This window comes from Pseudophryne corroboree, chromosome 10 (genome assembly GCF_028390025.1).
Source record: "Pseudophryne corroboree isolate aPseCor3 chromosome 10, aPseCor3.hap2, whole genome shotgun sequence".
NCBI lineage: Eukaryota > Metazoa > Chordata > Amphibia > Anura > Myobatrachidae > Pseudophryne > Pseudophryne corroboree.
In genome coordinates, this window is record NC_086453.1 from 236,371,052 (window position 1) to 236,391,591 (window position 20,540).

Sequence of the window (20,540 nt, forward strand, 5' to 3'; positions counted from 1 at the left end):
GTTCAATTAATATGATGAATAATATGCATGATTCTGCATAGAATACCTTTTCTCATTGTGTATTAAACATTTATGAAAATATTTGTACTTAACAAACGTAATTTGTAATATATATATATAGAATTTAATTATTAAAAATAGGTATGGTCCTGTCATGAATACAACAATTTAAAATTTTACATCACGTTATTTTAATACAATATGATATCAGCACCTTTATATTGAATTAGTCAGCTAAAGTTACTGTAGATGCTGTGCCTTCATTAAAACAATGGTTACACATGTTATGAGTAACACTGAAACCAATTGCACATTATAAGACCTTATGTTATTGGAGAGGGTTGGGTTTGTGTGACCATCGGTCGGGAGACTGCCAGGCACCATACCAAAGCCAGAATGCTGGCTTTTAGATGGCCGGCAGGGGGAGGGACCGACGGGCTATTCAGGGTTCGGGATCCTGGTGTCGGTATTGCCGGTCACATAATCGCATCCCATTGGAGAAAGCATATCATTAAGCATTCTAACCAAGGCCAGATTAGTACCTGCTTCCCCAACACTCTGGACACCCCTGATTCTAACAAATATGGTAAACAATTTCAACTAGTTAACCTTCATTTCAGTTAAATGGAGTGACTTATACTAAAATAATGCCACACCATAATATTATAACTACAAATAAACCTAGGTATGATTACCATTGCACTTGTTAAGGTATTTATTCCTCTGTCATCGCCATACAGTAATTTGAGAATACCACACTACTGAGCATAATAATTAAGGATATTATAAAGGGATGTCACAGTTCATCCACTTAATATCCACTATATAGATTGAATTTGAGTTTCCGTTACAGCACTGTTTTAATTGCTTTATCTAATAAATATTTTCCACACTTCAACTTTTCATTTTAAACCTAAATTTCACTGATTCTGTTCAAAAGATTGAGTTGAATTTTCACAACACTTATATACATAAACTAGCATTTGCCTGTGGCTTTGCTTGCATGTATGTCTTCCAAAAAAAAAAAAAAAAGAATCTCCATAGTTCACAAACTGTCCCTAGAAGTATACTTCTCCTAAAAACAATTATATTTATATACATGTAGTCATTTTGGACTTGTGGAGCCTGCACACTGCATGAGCCGAGTATCAAGCATCTTGTTTTTCCTTAACTGCTTGTCTCCCTGATGTCACATCGAGATAATACATACCTCAGTTGTTTTCTAGGTGGCTAAGCTATATAATAGTGATAACACCATCCAAATTCATCCAGTAGTTTTTGTGTGATGCCGGAACAAACAGAAAAGTAGACAAACAAAAATTACAACTTTATTTTATATAGCTAGATAGATAGATAGATAGACAGACAGATAGATAGATAGATAGATAGATAGATAGATAGAAGACAATTATTAAGTATGGTGTACAAATGGGTTGGGTATGGGTGACCAGCGTTTGGGATACCGCTGGTCATCATACCAATGGCTGGATCCCAGAATTTAGGTTGCCGGCTGTGGGGCGAGCACAACGAAGCCCCTTGTGGGCTAGGTGGCTCACTGCCCTCGCCGCAGGTTCTATTCCCACTCTACGAGTGGGAATAGTCCCTGTCAGTTGGCATGCTGACTGTCGTGATTTCACCTGGGTAGGATTCTGGAGTAGGTATAGTGACCGGCAGTGGTCTCCTGACCGCCGGTGGCATACTGTAACTGCATCCCTGTAAAAATAGTATTTTGTTTAAATAATTGCAAAGATTATCCTAACAGTTTTCATTTGGTCTAAGTGCACTATGCAATAAAACTCTTTCTTTGGGTCAGATGTAAATCCTCCCAAGTTCAGCGGCCTTCTTAAACGGTCATTCACTTACAAGGCATGGTTTTGCCTTGTAAGTGATTGCCCCTTTAAAAAACTTTCGAATTCAGCCGGCATCCCGCACAGCTGATGAACTCGGGTGGCATTACAGCCCTATATTTCTCTGTCTTTTTGCAAGGCAGATGTGAGAAGGCTCTCTGCTCAGACTAGATTTGCATCCACTCCACATTATTGTACATTTCCTTGTAGAAACTGTTATCAATGTAATGGTATAATATGAGGCAATGGCTTTATTAGAAAATCAATACCGTTAAAAGTTTATGCTACAGTATATGAGAGAGTAAACTATTTTTTTAAATGTCCTTGTGTGAGAGGTGCCTACATTTCTGTATGTGGTGTGGAGCCTGCTGATGTGCAGGTGTAGCTGAGCACTTACCTTACTCTACTTGACCTACCGATGAGGCACTGGTCAATTGTCCTGGGATGCAGATAGGAGGCAAACAGTACAGATGGAAACTCCCAATCAAAGTTCCTGCAAATGAAGGTAAACACATCTGGAAGACCTCCTCTTGCTTTAGTGAAAGGCCATCATTGGCACACTTTGCCTCAGACTTAGTGATGCTCCAGTGTCGAGCACCAGATTGCAACTAATGGAAATTGTCCATCAAAGGTAAGAGGGAATGGATCACAAATAATATATGGATTATTCACACTGAGGGTAAACTTGTCACCTTGTCATAAATGCAATATCTGAGTACAAGCAAAATGCTATAGTTGTTACCATTCTTCTCATTTGCTGAGCTGTAATGAAACAGGATTTAACATTAGACTGTTGTTGTTTAATTTATGTAAATTAGTACCGACCTGCATACAAAGACAAGGCTGCAGGTGCACAATTCAAACACTACCAATTGATTAATAATAATCAATTGGAAGTGTTGGACAATTAGTACAGACCTACAAGAGGTTAAAAAAAACATGTATAAAGTAACTAAACAGTGAAGCTGTCACCAGGGACATGCGGTGAGCTAAATGGCTCAGGAGGCACTAGCTGGCCCCAGAGCCAGATTTACATACAATATATGAGTCAAAGGGTACATCTGGGCATTATACACAGGTGCAGCAGTATAAAGTCCTGGAAATTTGGTGAGTTTTGATCAGAGATGAGCGGAAAAGATAGGTAGGTGAGGCACTGCCTCACCTGCCATAGACTTTTTTTCTCCAGAGTTTCGGCTATGAAAATTATTAGAATAATGCAAAGGAGATATTTCTAACATATTCTTTGTATTTATCATATACTTTACACAGTCAAAACTCTGACACAAACTTAAGTATGTCAACAAAGGGAGAAAAAAGGAAGGCTCTTGTGTGGGTGCACTCTTAAATAGTTGAAATAAAGTTCAAATAGTTTTAATTATACATAGGAGTTAATCAAATATAACTTTTATTGGATATACATTAAAAAAAAAATATATATATCTCTCATGATTACCCGTTAAATATCCTAGGATCCAAAAAAATGAATGTGACTTAAAATACATATTAAATTGAAAATTTTTAAAAATTAAAAGGAATAGTTTTGAAAAAATATAGGAATGTTCTGGTCCTGTCTCACAGGATGTGATAAGAAAGGATGTAGACACTTTGCTTTTCTGCATCCATTTCAGCCCGACCAGTACAGAGAATCTGTATTGTTGAGACCAAAATATGGTTAATTATCGAATATGAAAAAGCTGGATAGGTCCGTCAATGGATAGTGAGACATTACCCACTTCCCACCAGTCACCAACGAGTTACACTGTATAATTTGTTGGTAAATAAAGAGATCAAAGATCTAGAGTAATTGTGTAACCAGAGTATGCCTACGAAAGATAGGGATATTATAGAAAAGAAAGAAGTCAAGTGGTGATACTGCTGTTGGCGTCAGATAACGCACATCACAGGGATAAAGAGTCTACTACACTGGGTATTCCCTGTGAGTCTCCCCCTCAGGTACTGACCCAGCCCAACACTGTATAGCTTCCAAGATCGGACGAGATCGGGCACTGGCAGTGTGGTATGGTAGTAGACAGATGGATGGGTTAGACGCCAATGAGAGTGCACCTATATAAACGAAGATGTGACAATTTGGTCACTAAAGGTGTGGATCTGCTTTCTACGTTAGGCTGGATGCAGTAGGTCCCACATAGGTGGTATTACGCATCCAGGATCATAGATGAGAGTCCACCGAAAGAAGAAAAGAGTCAGGAATGGAAGCAGAGGGCATCAATAATTATATGCAAAGTACCCTGCTAACAAACATTTGCTAACATCAAACACAGATGCAAAAAATGTTAATACAAATTGAATGTGGACATTGATAATATCACTTAAATGTCAGATTAGTGAAATGACTCAGTGTATCTCAGAAATGAAGAATGATGCCAACCACGCTATCTGAGGACATCTATGCTGTTGACCCAACAAAGGTTGTTTACACAGGCAGCGCCTGTGGTGGTAATGTGGAACATTAATCATTTTTGATTCAGCAATTGCACCAGCGATTTAACTTTACTGTTGCATTCCCTTTCACTTACAAATATGTTATGAGATTGTCCATGTTATAGGCACATATAGGCTATTATTAGTTGTTCCTCTTCTGGCAGCAGCATTACCTTGTATGCATATAATCACTGTGTCAGCAGCATTACCTTGTATGTACATAATAATTTAGGGGATATTCTCACCAGCATCTTTGTATAATTTTTATAATTGCTATTCAATCTAGGAACACGGCATCATTCTTCATTTCTGAGATACACTGAGTCATTTCACTAATCTGACATTTAAGTGATATTATCAATGTCTACATTCAATTTGTATTAACATTTTTTGCATCTGTGTTTGATGTTAGCAAATGTTTGTTAGCAGGGTATTTGCATATAATTATTGATGCCCTCTGCTTCCATTCCTGACTCTTTTCTTCTTTCCGTGGACTCTCATCTATGATCCTGGATGCGTAATACCACCTATGTGGGACCTACTGCATCCAGCCTAACGTAGAAAGCAGATCCACACCTTTAGTGACCAAATTGTCACATCTTCGTTTATATAGGTGCACTCTCATTGGCGTCTAACCCATCCATCTGTCTACTACCATACCACACTGCCAGTGCCCGATCTCGTCCGATCTTGGAAGCTATACAGTGTTGGGCTTGGTCAGTACCTGAGGGGGAGACTCACAGGGAATACCCAGTGTAGTAGACTCTTTATCCCTGTGATGTGCGTTATCTGACGCCAACAGCAGTATCACCACTTGACTTCTTTCTTTTCTAGAATATCCCTATCTTTCGTAGGCATACTCTGGTTACACAATTACTCAAGATCTTTGATCTCTTTATTTACCAACAAATTATACAGTGTAACTGGTTGGTGACTGGTGGGAAGTGGGTAATGTCTCACTATCCATTGCCGGACCTGTCCAGCTTTTTCATATTCGATAATTGACCATATTTTGGTCTCAACAATACAGATTCTCTGTACTGGTCGGGCTGAAACGGATGCAGAAAAGCAAAGTGTCTACATCCTTTCTTATCACATCCTGTGAGACAGGACCAGAACATTCCTATATTTTTTCAAAACTATTCCTTTTAATTTTTAAAAATTTTCAATTTAATATGTATTTTAAATCACATTAATTTTTTGGATCCTAGGATATTTAACGGGTAATCATGAGAGATATATATATATTTTTTAATGTATATCCAATAAAAGTTATATTTGATTAACTCCTATGTATAATTAAAACTATTTGAACTTTATGTCAACTATTTAAGAGTGCGCCCACACAAGAGCCTTCCTTTTTTCTCCCTTTGTTGACACATGTTTCTTCTAGCTCAGGGCGCACCACCATATTGGACAGAGATTTGATAATTTACTTAAATATATCTTAATTGTCCGAATTTTTGGTTTGTTTATCATCTGTTATTTCATTTATATTGAGATCAGTGCCGGGTCGCCCCTTTTCCTTTCTACAAGCTTAAGTATGACAGGAAAGGCTCTGCCTCACCAGCCTCACCCCACCGCACGTCACTGGCTGTCACATGTAGTAGTTACACATGTAATATCCCTAGGTCGGTGTCAGAACATGATACTGAGTGTGGGGTACTTACTAGAGATGTGCACCGGAAATTTTTCGGGTTTTGTGTTTTGGTTTTGGGTTCGGTTCCGTGGCCGTGTTTTGGGTTCGAACGCGTTTTGGCAAAACCTCACCGAATTTTTTTTGTCGGATTCGGGTGTGTTTTGGATTCGGGTGTTTTTTTCAAAAAACCCTAAAAAACAGCTTAAATCATAGAATTTGGGGGTCATTTTGATCCCAAAGTATTATTAACCTCAATAACCATAATTTCCACTCATTTTCAGTCTATTCTGAACACCTCACACCTCACAATATTATTTTTAGTCCTAAAATTTGCACCGAGGTCGCTGGATGACAAAGCTCAGCGACCCAAGTGGCCGACACAAACACCTGGCCCATCTAGGAGTGGCACTGCAGTGTCACGCAGGATGGCCCTTCCAAAAAACACTCCCCAAACAGCACATGACGCAAAGAAAAAAAGAGGCGCAATGAGGTAGCTGTGTGACTAAGCTCAGCGACCCAAGTGGCCGACACAAACACCTGGCCCATCTAGGAGTGGCACTGCAGTGTCACGCAGGATGGCCCTTCCAAAAAACACTCCCCAAACAGCACATGACGCAAAGAAAAAAAGAGGCGCAATGAGGTAGCTGTGTGAGTAAGATAAGCGACCCTAGTGGCCGACACAAACACCTGGCCCATCTAGGAGTGGCACTGCAGTGTCAGGCCGGATGGCCCTTCCAAAAAATACTTCCCAAACAGCACATGACGCAAAGAAGAAAAAAAAGAGGCGCAATGAGGTAGCTGTGTGACTAAGATAAGTGACCCTAGTGGCCGACACAAACACCTGGCCCATCTAGGAGTGGCACTGCAGTGTCACGCAGGATGGCCCTTCCAAAAAACACTCCCCAAACAGCACATGACGCAAAGAAAAAAAGAGGCGCAATGAGGTAGCTGTGTGAGTAAGCTAAGCGACCCTAGTGGCCGACACAAACACCTGGCCCATCTAGGAGTGGCACTGCAGTGTCAGGCCGGATGGCCCTTCCAAAAAATACTCCCCAAACAGCACATGACGCAAAGAAGAAAAAAAAGAGGCGCAATGAGGTAGCTGTGTGACTAAGATAAGTGACCCTAGTGGCCGACACAAACACCTAGCCCATCTAGGAGTGGCACTGCAGTGTCAGGCCGGATGGCCCTTCCAAAAAATACTCCCCAAACAGCACATGACGCAAAGAAGAAAAAAAAGAGGCGCAATGAGGTAGCTGTGTGACTAAGATAAGCGACCCTAGTGGCCGACACAAACACCTGGCCCATCTAGGAGTGGCACTGCAGTGTCACGCAGGATGGCCCTTCCAAAAAACACTCCCCAAACAGCACATGACGCAAAGAAAAATGAAAGAAAAAAGAGGTGCAAGATGGAATTGTCCTTGGGCCCTCCCACCCACCCTTATGTTGTATAAACAGGACATGCACACTTTAACCAACCCATCATTTCAGTGACAGGGTCTGCCACACGACTGTGACTGAAATGACGGGTTGGTTTGGATCCCCACCAAAAAAAGAAGCAATTAATCTCTCCTTGCACAAACTGGCTCTACAGAGGCAAGATCTCCACCTCATCATCATCCTCCGATTCATCACCGTGTACATCCCCCTCCTCACAGATTATCAATTCGTCCCCACTGGAATCCACCATCACAGCACCCTGTGTACTTTGTGGAGGCAATTGCTGCTGGTGAATGTCTCCATGAAGGAATTGATTATAATTCATTTTAATGAACATCATCTTCTCCACATTTTCTGGAAGTAACCTTGTACGCCAATTGCTGACAAGGTGAGCGGCGGCACTAAACACTCTTTCGGAGTACACACTTGTGGGAGGGCAACTTAGGTAGAATAAAGCCAGTTTGTGCAAGGGCCTCCAAATTGCCTCTTTTTCCAGCCAGTATACGTACGGACTGTCTGACGTGCCTACTTGGATGCGGTCACTCATATAATCCTCCACCATTCTTTCAATGGTGAGAGAATCATATGCAGTGACAGTAGACGACATGTCCGTAATCGTTGTCAGGTCCTTCAGTCCGGACCAGATGTCAGCATCAGCAATCGCTCCAGACTGCCCTGCATCACCGCCAGCGGGTGGGCTCGGAATTCTGAGCATTTTCCTTGCACCCCCAGTTGCGGGAGAATGTGAAGGAGGAGATGTTTAAGCAAAGAGAAGAAAAAAGAAAGACTCTGTGTTGGGGCACGCTTAGAAATTTGAAATAAGTTTATTAAAACTTAACATTTAATTAATAACGAATAAAAGTAATGAGGAGTTTGATACAAAAGAATTGTTCAAGAACACAAAGTAAACATATATATTGACAGAAATCAGGATAAGCCTGATACAAAATTATGGGCACCTGTGGTGAAAAATATACTGAAAAACATAAAAAATTACAAAAAATTAATATTATTAAGGTGCCTGAGTTAATCAAAATTCAAAATTGGAGTAGAGGTAAATAGAGATGAGCGGGTGAAGTTTCTCTGAATCCGAACCCGCCAGAACTTCATGTTTTTTTTCACGGGTCCGAGCGACTCGGATCTTCCCGCCTTGCTCGGTTAACCCGAGCGCGCCCGAACATCATCATGACGCTGTCGGATTCTCGCGAGGCTCGGATTCTATCGCGAGACTCGGATTCTATATAAGGAGCCGCGCGTCGCCGCCATTTTCACACGTGCATTGAGATTGATAGGGAGAGGACGTGGCTGGCGTCCTCTCCGTTTAGAATTAGAATAGATTAGAGAGACACTTGATTTACTAATTTTGGGGAGCATTAGGAGTACTCAGTAGTGTACAGTGCAGAGTTTTGCTGATAGTGACCAGTGACCACCACTTTTATTTATAATCCGTTCTCTGCCTGAAAAAAGCGATACACAGCACACAGTGACTCAGTCACATACCATATCTGTGTGCACTGCTCAGGCTCAGGCCAGTGTGCTGCATCATCTATTATCTATATATAATATTATATATATCTGTCTGACTGCTCAGCTCACACAGCTTATAATTGTGGGGGAGACTGGGGAGCACTACTGCAGTGCCAGTTATAGGTTATAGCAGGAGCCAGGAGTACATAATATAATCCGTTCTCTGCCTGAAAAAAGCGATACACAGCACACAGTGACTCAGTCACATACCATATCTGTGTGCACTGCTCAGGCTCAGGCCAGTGTGCTGCATCATCTATTATCTATATATAATATTATATATATCTGTCTGACTGCTCAGCTCACACAGCTTATAATTGTGGGGGAGACTGGGGAGCACTACTGCAGTGCCAGTTATAGGTTATAGCAGGAGCCAGGAGTACATAATATATTATATAGTGAGTGACCACCAGACACACAGTGCAGTTTATTTAATATATCCGTTCTCTGCCTGAAAAAAGCGATACACACAGTGACTCAGTCAGTCACATACCATATCTGTGTGCACTGCTCAGGCTCAGGCCAGTGTGCTGCATCATCTATATATATTATATATCTGTCTGACTGCTCAGCTCACACAGCTTATAATTGTGGGGGAGACTGGGGAGCACTACTGCAGTGCCAGTTATAGGTTATAGCAGGAGCCAGGAGTACATAATATTATATTAAAATTAAACAGTGCACACTTTTGCTGCAGGAGTGCCACTGCCAGTGTGACTAGTGACCAGTGACCTGACCACCAGTATATAATATTAGTAGTATACTATCTCTTTATCAACCAATCTATATTAGCAGCAGACACAGTACAGTGCGGTAGTTCACGGCTGTGGCTACCTCTGTGTCGGCACTCGGCAGCCCGTCCATAATTGTATATACCAGTGACCTAACCGTGGTTTTTTTTTCTTTCTTTATACATACATACTAGTTACGAGTATACTATCTCTTTATCAACCAGTCTATATATTAGCAGCAGACACAGTACAGTGCGGTAGTTCACGGCTGTGGCTACCTCTGTGTCGGCACTCGGCAGCCCGTCCATAATTGTATATACCACCTAACCGTGGTTTTTTTTTCTTTCTTTATACATACATACTAGTTACGAGTATACTATCTCTTTATCAACCAGTCTATATATTAGCAGCAGATACAGTACAGTGCGGTAGTTCACGGCTGTGGCTACCTCTGTGTCGGCACTCCGCAGCCCGTCCATAATTGTATATACCAGTGACCTAACCGTGGTTTTTTTTTCTTTCTTTATACATACATACTAGTTACGAGTATACTATCTCTTTATCAACCAGTCTATATATTAGCAGCAGACACAGTACAGTGCGGTAGTTCACGGCTGTGGCTACCTCTGTGTCGGCACTCGGCAGCCCGTCCATAATTGTATATACCACCTAACCGTGGTTTTTTTTTCTTTCTTTATACATACATACTAGTTACGAGTATACTATCTCTTTATCAACCAGTCTATATATTAGCAGCAGACACAGTACAGTGCGGTAGTTCACGGCTGTGGCTACCTCTGTGTCGGCACTCGGCAGCCCGTCCATAATTGTATATACCACCTAACCGTGGTTTTTTTTTCTTTCTTTATACATACATACTAGTTACGAGTATACTATCTCTTTATCAACCAGTCTATATATTAGCAGCAGACACAGTACAGTAGTTCACGGCTGTGGCTACCTCTGTGTCGGCACTCGGCAGCCCGTCCATAATTGTATATACCACCTAACCATGGTTTTTTTTTCTTTCTTTATACATACATACTAGTTACGAGTATACTATCTCTTTATCAACCAGTCTATATATTAGCAGCAGACACAGTACAGTGCGGTAGTTCACGGCTGTGGCTACCTCTGTGTCGGCACTCGGCAGCCCGTCCATAATTGTATATACCACCTAACCGTGGTTTTTTTTTCTTTCTTTATACATACATACTAGTTACGAGTATACTATCTCTTTATCAACCAGTCTATATATTAGCAGCAGACACAGTACAGTGCGGTAGTTCACGGCTGTGGCTACCTCTGTGTCAGCACTCGGCAGCCCGTCCATAATTGTATATACCACCTAACCGTGGTTTTTTTTTCTTTCTTTATACATACATACTAGTTACGAGTATACTATCTCTTTATCAACCAGTCTATATATTAGCAGCAGACACAGTACAGTGCGGTAGTTCACGGCTGTGGCTACCTCTGTATCGGCACTCGGCAGCCCGTCCATAATTGTATATACCACCTAACCGTGGTTTTTTTTTCTTTCTTTATACATACATACTAGTTACGAGTATACTATCTCTTTATCAACCAGTCTATATATTAGCAGCAGACACAGTACAGTGCGGTAGTTCACGGCTGTGGCTACCTCTGTGTCGGCACTCGGCAGCCCGTCCATAATTGTATATACCACCTAACCGTGGTTTTTTTTTCTTTCTTTATACATACATACTAGTTACGAGTATACTATCTCTTTATCAACCAGTCTATATATTAGCAGCAGACACAGTACAGTAGTTCACGGCTGTGGCTACCTCTGTGTCGGCACTCGGCAGCCCGTCCATAATTGTATATACCACCTAACCGTGGTTTTTTTTTCTTTCTTTATACATACATACTAGTTACGAGTATACTATCTCTTTATCAACCAGTCTATATATTAGCAGCAGACACAGTACAGTGCGGTAGTTCACGGCTGTGGCTACCTCTGTGTCGGCACTCGGCAGCCCGTCCATAATTGTATATACCACCTAACCGTGGTTTTTTTTCTTTCTTTATACATACATACTAGTTACGAGTATACTGTCTCTTTATCAACCAGTCTATATATTAGCAGCAGACACAGTACAGTGCGGTAGTTCACGGCTGTGGCTACCTCTGTGTCGGCACTCGGCAGCCCGTCCATAATTGTATACTAGTATCCAATCCATCCATCTCCATTGTTTACCTGAGGTGCCTTTTAGTTGTGCCTATTAAAATATGGAGAACAAAAATGTTGAGGTTCCAAAATTAGGGAAAGATCAAGATCCACTTCCACCTCGTGCTGAAGCTGCTGCCACTAGTCATGGCCGAGACGATGAAATGCCAGCAACGTCGTCTGCCAAGGCCGATGCCCAATGGCATAGTACAGAGCATGTCAAAACCAAAACACCAAATATCAGTAAAAAAAGGACTCCAAAACCTAAAATAAAATTGTCGGAGGAGAAGCGTAAACTTGCCAATATGCCATTTACCACACGGAGTGGCAAGGAACGGCTGAGGCCCTGGCCTATGTTCATGGCTAGTGGTTCAGCTTCACATGAGGATGGAAGCACTCAGCCTCTCGCTAGAAAACTGAAAAGACTCAAGCTGGCAAAAGCACCGCAAAGAACTGTGCGTTCTTTGAAATCCCAAATCCACAAGGAGAGTCCAATTGTGTCGGTTGCGATGCCTGACCTTCCCAACACTGGACGTGAAGAGCATGCGCCTTCCACCATTTGCACGCCCCCTGTAAGTGCTGGAAGGAGCACCCGCAGTCCAGTTCCTGATAGTCAGATTGAAGATGTCAGTGTTGAAGTACACCAGGATGAGGAGGATATGGGTGTTGCTGGCGCTGGGGAGGAAATTGACCAGGAGGATTCTGATGGTGAGGTGGTTTGTTTAAGTCAGGCACCCGGGGAGACACCTGTTGTCCGTGGGAGGAATATGGCCGTTGACATGCCAGGTGAAAATACCAAAAAAATCAGCTCTTCGGTGTGGAGGTATTTCACCAGAAATGCGGACAACAGGTGTCAAGCCGTGTGTTCCCTTTGTCAAGCTGTAATAAGTAGGGGTAAGGACGTTAACCACCTCGGAACATCCTCCCTTATACGTCACCTGCAGCGCATTCATAATAAGTCAGTGACAAGTTCAAAAACTTTGGGTGACAGCGGAAGCAGTCCACTGACCAGTAAATCCCTTCCTCTTGTAACCAAGCTCACGCAAACCACCCCACCAACTCCCTCAGTGTCAATTTCCTCCTTCCCCAGGAATGCCAATAGTCCTGCAGGCCATGTCACTGGCAATTCTGACGAGTCCTCTCCTGCCTGGGATTCCTCCGATGCATCCTTGCGTGTAACGCCTACTGCTGCTGGCGCTGCTGTTGTTGCCGCTGGGAGTCGATGGTCATCCCAGAGGGGAAGTCGTAAGCCCACTTGTACTACTTCCAGTAAGCAATTGACTGTTCAACAGTCCTTTGCGAGGAAGATGAAATATCACAGCAGTCATCCTACTGCAAAGCGGATAACTGAGTCCTTGACAACTATGTTGGTGTTAGACGTGCGTCCGGTATCCGCCGTTAGTTCACAGGGAACTAGACAATTTATTGAGGCAGTGTGCCCCCGTTACCAAATACCATCTAGGTTCCACTTCTCTAGGCAGGCGATACCGAGAATGTACACGGACGTCAGAAAAAGACTCACCAGTGTCCTAAAAAATGCAGTTGTACCCAATGTCCACTTAACCACGGACATGTGGACAAGTGGAGCAGGGCAGGGTCAGGACTATATGACTGTGACAGCCCACTGGGTAGATGTATGGACTCCCGCCGCAAGAACAGCAGCGGCGGCACCAGTAGCAGCATCTCGCAAACGCCAACTCTTTCCTAGGCAGGCTACGCTTTGTATCACCGCTTTCCAGAATACGCACACAGCTGAAAACCTCTTACGGCAACTGAGGAAGATCATCGCGGAATGGCTTACCCCAATTGGACTCTCCTGTGGATTTGTGGCATCGGACAACGCCAGCAATATTGTGTGTGCATTAAATATGGGCAAATTCCAGCACGTCCCATGTTTTGCACATACCTTGAATTTGGTGGTGCAGAATTTTTTAAAAAACGACAGGGCCGTGCAAGAGATGCTGTCGGTGGCCAGAAAAATTGCGGGACACTTTCGGCGTACAGGCACCACGTACAGAAGACTGGAGCACCACCAAAAACTACTGAACCTGCCCTGCCATCATCTGAAGCAAGAAGTGGTAACGAGGTGGAATTCAACCCTCTATATGCTTCAGAGGTTGGAGGAGCAGCAAAAGGCCATTCAAGCCTATACAATTGAGCACGATATAGTAGGTGGAATGCACCTGTCTCAAGTGCAGTGGAGAATGATTTCAACGTTGTGCAAGGTTCTGATGCCCTTTGAACTTGCCACACGTGAAGTCAGTTCAGACACTGCCAGCCTGAGTCAGGTCATTCCCCTCATCAGGCTTTTGCAGAAGAAGCTGGAGGCATTGAAGAAGGAGCTAAAAGGGAGCGATTCCGCTAGGCATGTGGGACTTGTGGATGCAGCCCTTAATTCGCTTAACAAGGATTCACGGGTGGTCAATCTGTTGAAATCAGAGCACTACATTTTGGCCACCGTGCTCGATCCTAGATTTAAAGCCTACCTTGGATCTCTCTTTCCGGCAGACACAGGTCTGCTGGGGTTGAAAGACCTGCTGGTGACAAAATTGTCAAGTCAAGCGGAACGCGACCTGTCAACATCTCCTCCTTCACATTCTCCCGCAACTGGGGGTGCGAGGAAAAGGCTCAGAATTCCGAGCCCACCCGCTGGCGGTGATGCAGGGCAGTCTGGAGCGACTGCTGATGCTGACATCTGGTCCGGACTGAAGGACCTGACAACGATTACAGACATGTCGTCTACTGTCACTGCATATGATTCTCTCAACATTGATAGAATGGTGGAGGATTATATGAGTGACCGCATCCAAGTAGGCACGTCACACAGTCCGTACTTATACTGGCAGGAAAAAGAGGCAATTTGGAGGCCCTTGCACAAACTGGCTTTATTCTACCTAAGTTGCCCTCCCACAAGTGTGTACTCCGAAAGAGTGTTTAGTGCCGCCGCTCACCTTGTCAGCAATCGGCGTACGAGGTTACATCCAGAAAATGTGGAGAAGATGATGTTCATTAAAATGAATTATAATCAATTCCTCCGCGGAGACATTGACCAGCAGCAATTGCCTCCACAAAGTACACAGGGAGCTGAGATGGTGGATTCCAGTGGGGACGAATTGATAATCTGTGAGGAGGGGGATGTACACGGTGATATATCGGAGGGTGAAGATGAGGTGGACATCTTGCCTCTGTAGAGCCAGTTTGTGCAAGGAGAGATTAATTGCTTCTTTTTTGGGGGGGGTCCAAACCAACCCGTCATATCAGTCACAGTCGTGTGGCAGACCCTGTCACTGAAATGATGGGTTGGTTAAAGTGTGCATGTCCTGTTTTGTTTATACAACATAAGGGTGGGTGGGAGGGCCCAAGGACAATTCCATCTTGCACCTCTTTTTTCTTTTCTTTTTCTTTGCATCATGTGCTGATTGGGGAGGGTTTTTTGGAAGGGACATCCTGCGTGACACTGCAGTGCCACTCCTAGATGGGCCCGGTGTTTGTGTCGGCCACTAGGGTCGCTAATCTTACTCACACAGTCAGCTACCTCATTGCGCCTCTTTTTTTCTTTGCGTCATGTGCTGTTTGGGGAGGGTTTTTTGGAAGGGACATCCTGCGTGACACTGCAGTGCCACTCCTAGATGGGCCCGGTGTTTGTGTCGGCCACTAGGGTCGCTAATCTTACTCACACAGTCAGCTACCTCATTGCGCCTCTTTTTTTCTTTGCGTCATGTGCTGTTTGGGGAGGGTTTTTTGGAAGGGACATCCTGCGTGACACTGCAGTGCCACTCCTAGATGTGCCCGGTGTTTGTGTCGGCCACTAGGGTCGCTAATCTTACTCACACAGCTACCTCATTGCGCCTCTTTTTTTCTTTGCGTCATGTGCTGTTTGGGGAGGGTTTTTTGGAAGGGCCATCCTGCGTGACACTGCAGTGCCACTCCTAGATGGGCCCGGTGTTTGTGTCGGCCACTAGGGTCGCTAATCTTACTCACACAGCTACCTCATTGCGCCTCTTTTTTTCTTTGCGTCATGTGCTGTTTGGGGAGGGTTTTTTGGAAGGGACATCCTGCGTGACACTGCAGTGCCACTCCTAGATGGGCCCGGTGTTTGTGTCGGCCACTAGGGTCGCTAATCTTACTCACACAGTCAGCTACCTCATTGCGCCTCTTTTTTTCTTTGCGTCATGTGCTGTTTGGGGAGGGTTTTTTGGAAGGGCCATCCTGCGTGACACTGCAGTGCCACTCCTAGATGGGCCCGGTGTTTGTGTCGGCCACTAGGGTCGCTAATCTTACTCACACAGCTACCTCATTGCGCCTCTTTTTTTCTTTGCGTCATGTGCTGTTTGGGGAGGGTTTTTTGGAAGGGCCATCCTGCGTGACACTGCAGTGCCACTCCTAGATGGGCCCGGTGTTTGTGTCGGCCACTAGGGTCGCTAATCTTACTCACACAGCTACCTCATTGCGCCTCTTTTTTTCTTTGCGTCATGTGCTGTTTGGGGAGGGTTTTTTGGAAGGGACATCCTGCGTGACACTGCAGTGCCACTCCTAGATGGGCCCGGTGTTTGTGTCGGCCACTAGGGTCGCTTATCTTACTCACACAGCAACCTCGGTGCAAATTTTAGGACTAAAAATAATATTGTGAGGTGTGAGGTATTCAGAATAGACTGAAAATGAGTGTAAATTATGGTTTTTGAGGTTAATAATACTTTGGGATCAAAATGACCCCCAAATTCTATGATTTAAGCTGTTTTTTAGTGTTTTTGGAAAAAAACACCCGAATCCAAAACACACCCGAATCCGACAAAAAAAATTTGGTGAGGTTTTGCCAAAACGCGTTCGAACCCAAAACACGGCCGCGGAACCGAACCCAAAACCAAAACACAAAACCCGAAAAATTTCAGGCGCTCATCTCTAGAGGTAAATGATATGTACATATAATCACCGCAGTGATAATTATAGGTAAGCACCTAGTCTAAAACCTCATGAGAATAGATGAGAGGCACAAAGGTTCATAATTGAAATGTCAAATGACTGAGGGTAATCACCTGGTAGAGATTCTGTTTGCTAAAAGGCTAGATCCTTATAGATAACAAAGCATTTAAGATAAAAGTATGATTATTAAAGATACAAAAGAGCATTGATAAATAAGCCTAAAGGCAAAGCCAATTGTAGATAAATAGAAGGTTTGCGGGAAAGTTGGATAAGGAATAGGTAAGTTTCAGAAGTTGCTCTAACACTTCTGCTGTTTGTGATCAGAGGTCACAATCTTACTGCACCTGATATTCCCAAGAGGTCACCCTACTAGGTACTGATCAGGCTTATCAGCGCTTAGCTTCCAAGGTCGGATGAGATTGGGCGTTGCTGCTGAAATATGGCAGTAATAAACACTAGGACACAAATGAGAGAGTGTAATGAGTAGTGAGCAACAAGGTACTTCTGCTGTCCAGTTTCTAGCGCAGATTCTCTGTTGCTGTGAGCATTGCAGAGAGTGGTCTCGCATCTGGATGAGAGGGTACTAAAAATAGAAGTGAGATATGCTCAGAATAGGGAGGAAACCCTGCCTTCTGCTGTCCACTGTCTTATATAGATATATAGCGGACAGTGGATGAGAGAGGTGGGTTAGGCTTACCTATTGAGAAAAAGGGTGGTGGGAAAATTAGAAGAAGGAGGAGAAATGGTAATGTGGTGAGATCACAAATTAACAAAAAATTAAGTAAATTATGAAATAAAACAATCATGAAATCAACGATTAATTGGAAAAAGGAAAGTAAACACAGGCTGCATGGTAAAGGCTTACCAAAATGGGTATAAGACCCTGTTTATGCAGAAAGGATTCTGCAAAAAAGTATTACATTTAAAAGGAAATACCAGAAAATGGTTTAGAACAATAATTAAGGATCAAAAATAGCAAACATGGAAAAAAACAATATTGATTATATATCAGTATCAGTTAAATAACTGGAGTCCAAATGGGCACATACAATACCAGGGAGTCCCAAAAGTGATCTGAGCTAGAAAGAGTTCAGCATCACTGAGCACAGACGGACCGTTTCACCAGGGTGGCTTGTTCACTGTGTCAGGGCATAAGGAAAAAGCTGCTGTATTTAAGGCAGAGGAGGGAGGGAACTGGGAGGGCTTAACATCACTAGGGATTCCGATTGGTGGAAGTCCATAGTGACATCACCCTCATTTTAAATAGGGAATTGTGCTGATGAAAAAAAGGGAAACATCAAAGACATCAAAAACAGCAGAAGGCTGGCGAATGTTCTTACACCTGAAAGTGTAAATATAAAGTCATGAGGAGGTGGCTGCCGTATGAATAGTTCATTGAGATGTTCTGTATATCGGGATCCCGCGATCGCGTCAGACCGGAAGTGTCGTTCTTGGCCGGAAGTCATGTGGTCGCGTGCGTTCCGGAGTTTGCGTTTCAACTGGACGTCAGGCCGGAAGTAAAGTCATCCGTTTATGCTATGAGGCTGGAGTTGCTAGGTAACCGTTGTTAGATGGCCGGATATACGGAAAAAAGGTTTTATCACGGCTGGAAGTGTTGCAATGCATTCGTGCACTGTTAGTAGCTCATCTTATTGCCATAGTATGCATTAGTGTGGTGGATCTTCATGGCTTGGGTCACATAGGAAACACTGAAAAAATATAAAAATAATAATAATAATAATAATGATAAATAAATGGAAATATTGGATCTCCTAAAAACCGGGAGAGGGGAGAGAGACAAAGTGGTTAGTTAGAGTATTGGTTGCGGATGACACACTTATCGAGTACCACAGTCGATTTGTAAACTCCCCTATGGTATATAACCCATTTCCATAATAGCAAGGAGAGTGGGCTTCCCTGGGTGCGACTTCTAACCATCAGATGACAAAAACTCCAAACGCTTCCATATGCAGTTCATATATATACATCATATCATGGATGCAGGTAAGTAAAGAGAAATCTGTATGTTTACGATCCCAATAGCCTATGCATAGGACTTAGGTCTCCATTATGAGGGACCCAGCTCCAACAGGATGATACGCACTTTGTTGTTTGTGTAGAATTACCACGTGCCTCACAACATCATTCACAGAGTCAAAAGATTCAATAAGTTTAAAAATTCCTATGCATAATATAATCAATTAAAGATATGGGATTGAAAAATATCATAAATCATTGATTTCAAAACAAATTTCATACCAATCAATATCCCTTATATGAAAGCAGGAAGATGATACAACACATTGATCATGCTTGAATTTTATAACCGTGTGAAGTTTATACATGCTTTGCAACACATCAAAAAGGACTGATTGTCATCCCAGGTATGAAATTTGTTTTGAAATCAATGATTTATGATATTTTTCAATCCCATATTTTTAATTGATTATATTATGCATAGGAATTTTTAAACTTATTGCATCTTTTGACTCTGTGAATGATGTTGTGAGGCACGTGGTAATTCTACACAAACAACAAAGTGCGTATCATCCTGTTGGAGCTGGGTCCCTCATAATGGAGACCTAAGTCCTATGCATAGGCTATTGGGATCGTAAACATACAGATTTCTCTTTACTTACCTGCATCCATGATATGATGTATATATATGAACTGCATATGGAAGCGTTTGGAGTTTTTGTCATCTGATGGTTAGAAGTCGCACCCAGGGAAGCCCACTCTCCTTGCTATTATGGAAATGGGTTATATACCATAGGGGAGTTTACAAATCGACTGTGGTACTCGATAAGTGTGTCATCCGCAACCAATACTCTAACTAACCACTTTGTCTCTCTCCCCTCTCCCGGTTTTTAGGAGATCCAATATTTCCATTTATTTATTTATTTATCATTATTATTATTATTATTATTTTTATATTTTTTCAGTGTTTCCTATGTGACCCAAGCCATGAAGATCCACCACACTAATGCATACTATGGCAATAAGATGAGCTACTAACAGTGCACGAATGCATTGCAACACTTCCAGCCGTGATAAAACCTTTTTTCCGTATATCCGGCCATCTAACAACGGTTACCTAGCAACTCCAGCCTCATAGCATAAACGGATGACTTTACTTCCGGCCTGACGTCCAGTTGAAACGCAAACTCAGGAACGCACGCGACCACATGACTTCCGGCCAAGAACGACACTTCCGGTCTGACGCGATCGCGGGATCCCGATATACAGAACATCTCAATGAACTATTCATACGGCAGCCACCTCCTCATGACTTTATATTTACACTTTCAGGTGTAAGAACATTCGCCAGCCTTCTGCTGTTTTTGATGTCTTTGATGTTTCCCTTTTTTTCATCAGCACAATTCCCTATTTAAAATGAGGGTGATGTCACTATGGACTTCCACCAATCGGAATCCCTAGTGATGTTAAGCCCTCCCAGTTCCCTCCCTCCTCTGCCTTAAATACAGCAGCTTTTTCCTTATGCCCTGACACACTGAACAAGCCACCCTGGTGAAACGGTCCGTCTGTGCTCAGTGATGCTGAACTCTTTCTAGCTCAGATCACTTTTGGGACTCCCTGGTATTGTATGTGCCCATTTGGACTCCAGTTATTTAACTGATACTGATATATAATCAATATTGTTTTTTTCCATGTTTGCTATTTTTGATCCTTAATTATTGTTCTAAACCATTTTCTGGTATTTCCTTTTAAATGTAATACTTTTTTGCAGAATCCTTTCTGCATAAACAGGGTCTTATACCCATTTTGGTAAGCCTTTACCA

General features: G+C 42.9%; 3 pseudogenes; 1 reads left to right on the plus strand and 2 right to left on the minus strand.

Moving 5' to 3' along the window:
• Positions 1-3,759: 3,759 nt before the first annotated feature.
• On the minus strand, positions 3,760-3,878 carry LOC134968159 (5S ribosomal RNA; annotated as a pseudogene).
• Positions 3,879-4,935: 1,057 nt separating this feature from the next.
• LOC134968162 (5S ribosomal RNA) lies at positions 4,936-5,054 on the plus strand (annotated as a pseudogene).
• Positions 5,055-17,072: 12,018 nt separating this feature from the next.
• LOC134968200 (5S ribosomal RNA) lies at positions 17,073-17,191 on the minus strand (annotated as a pseudogene).
• Between the last annotated feature and the right edge of the window lie 3,349 nt (positions 17,192-20,540).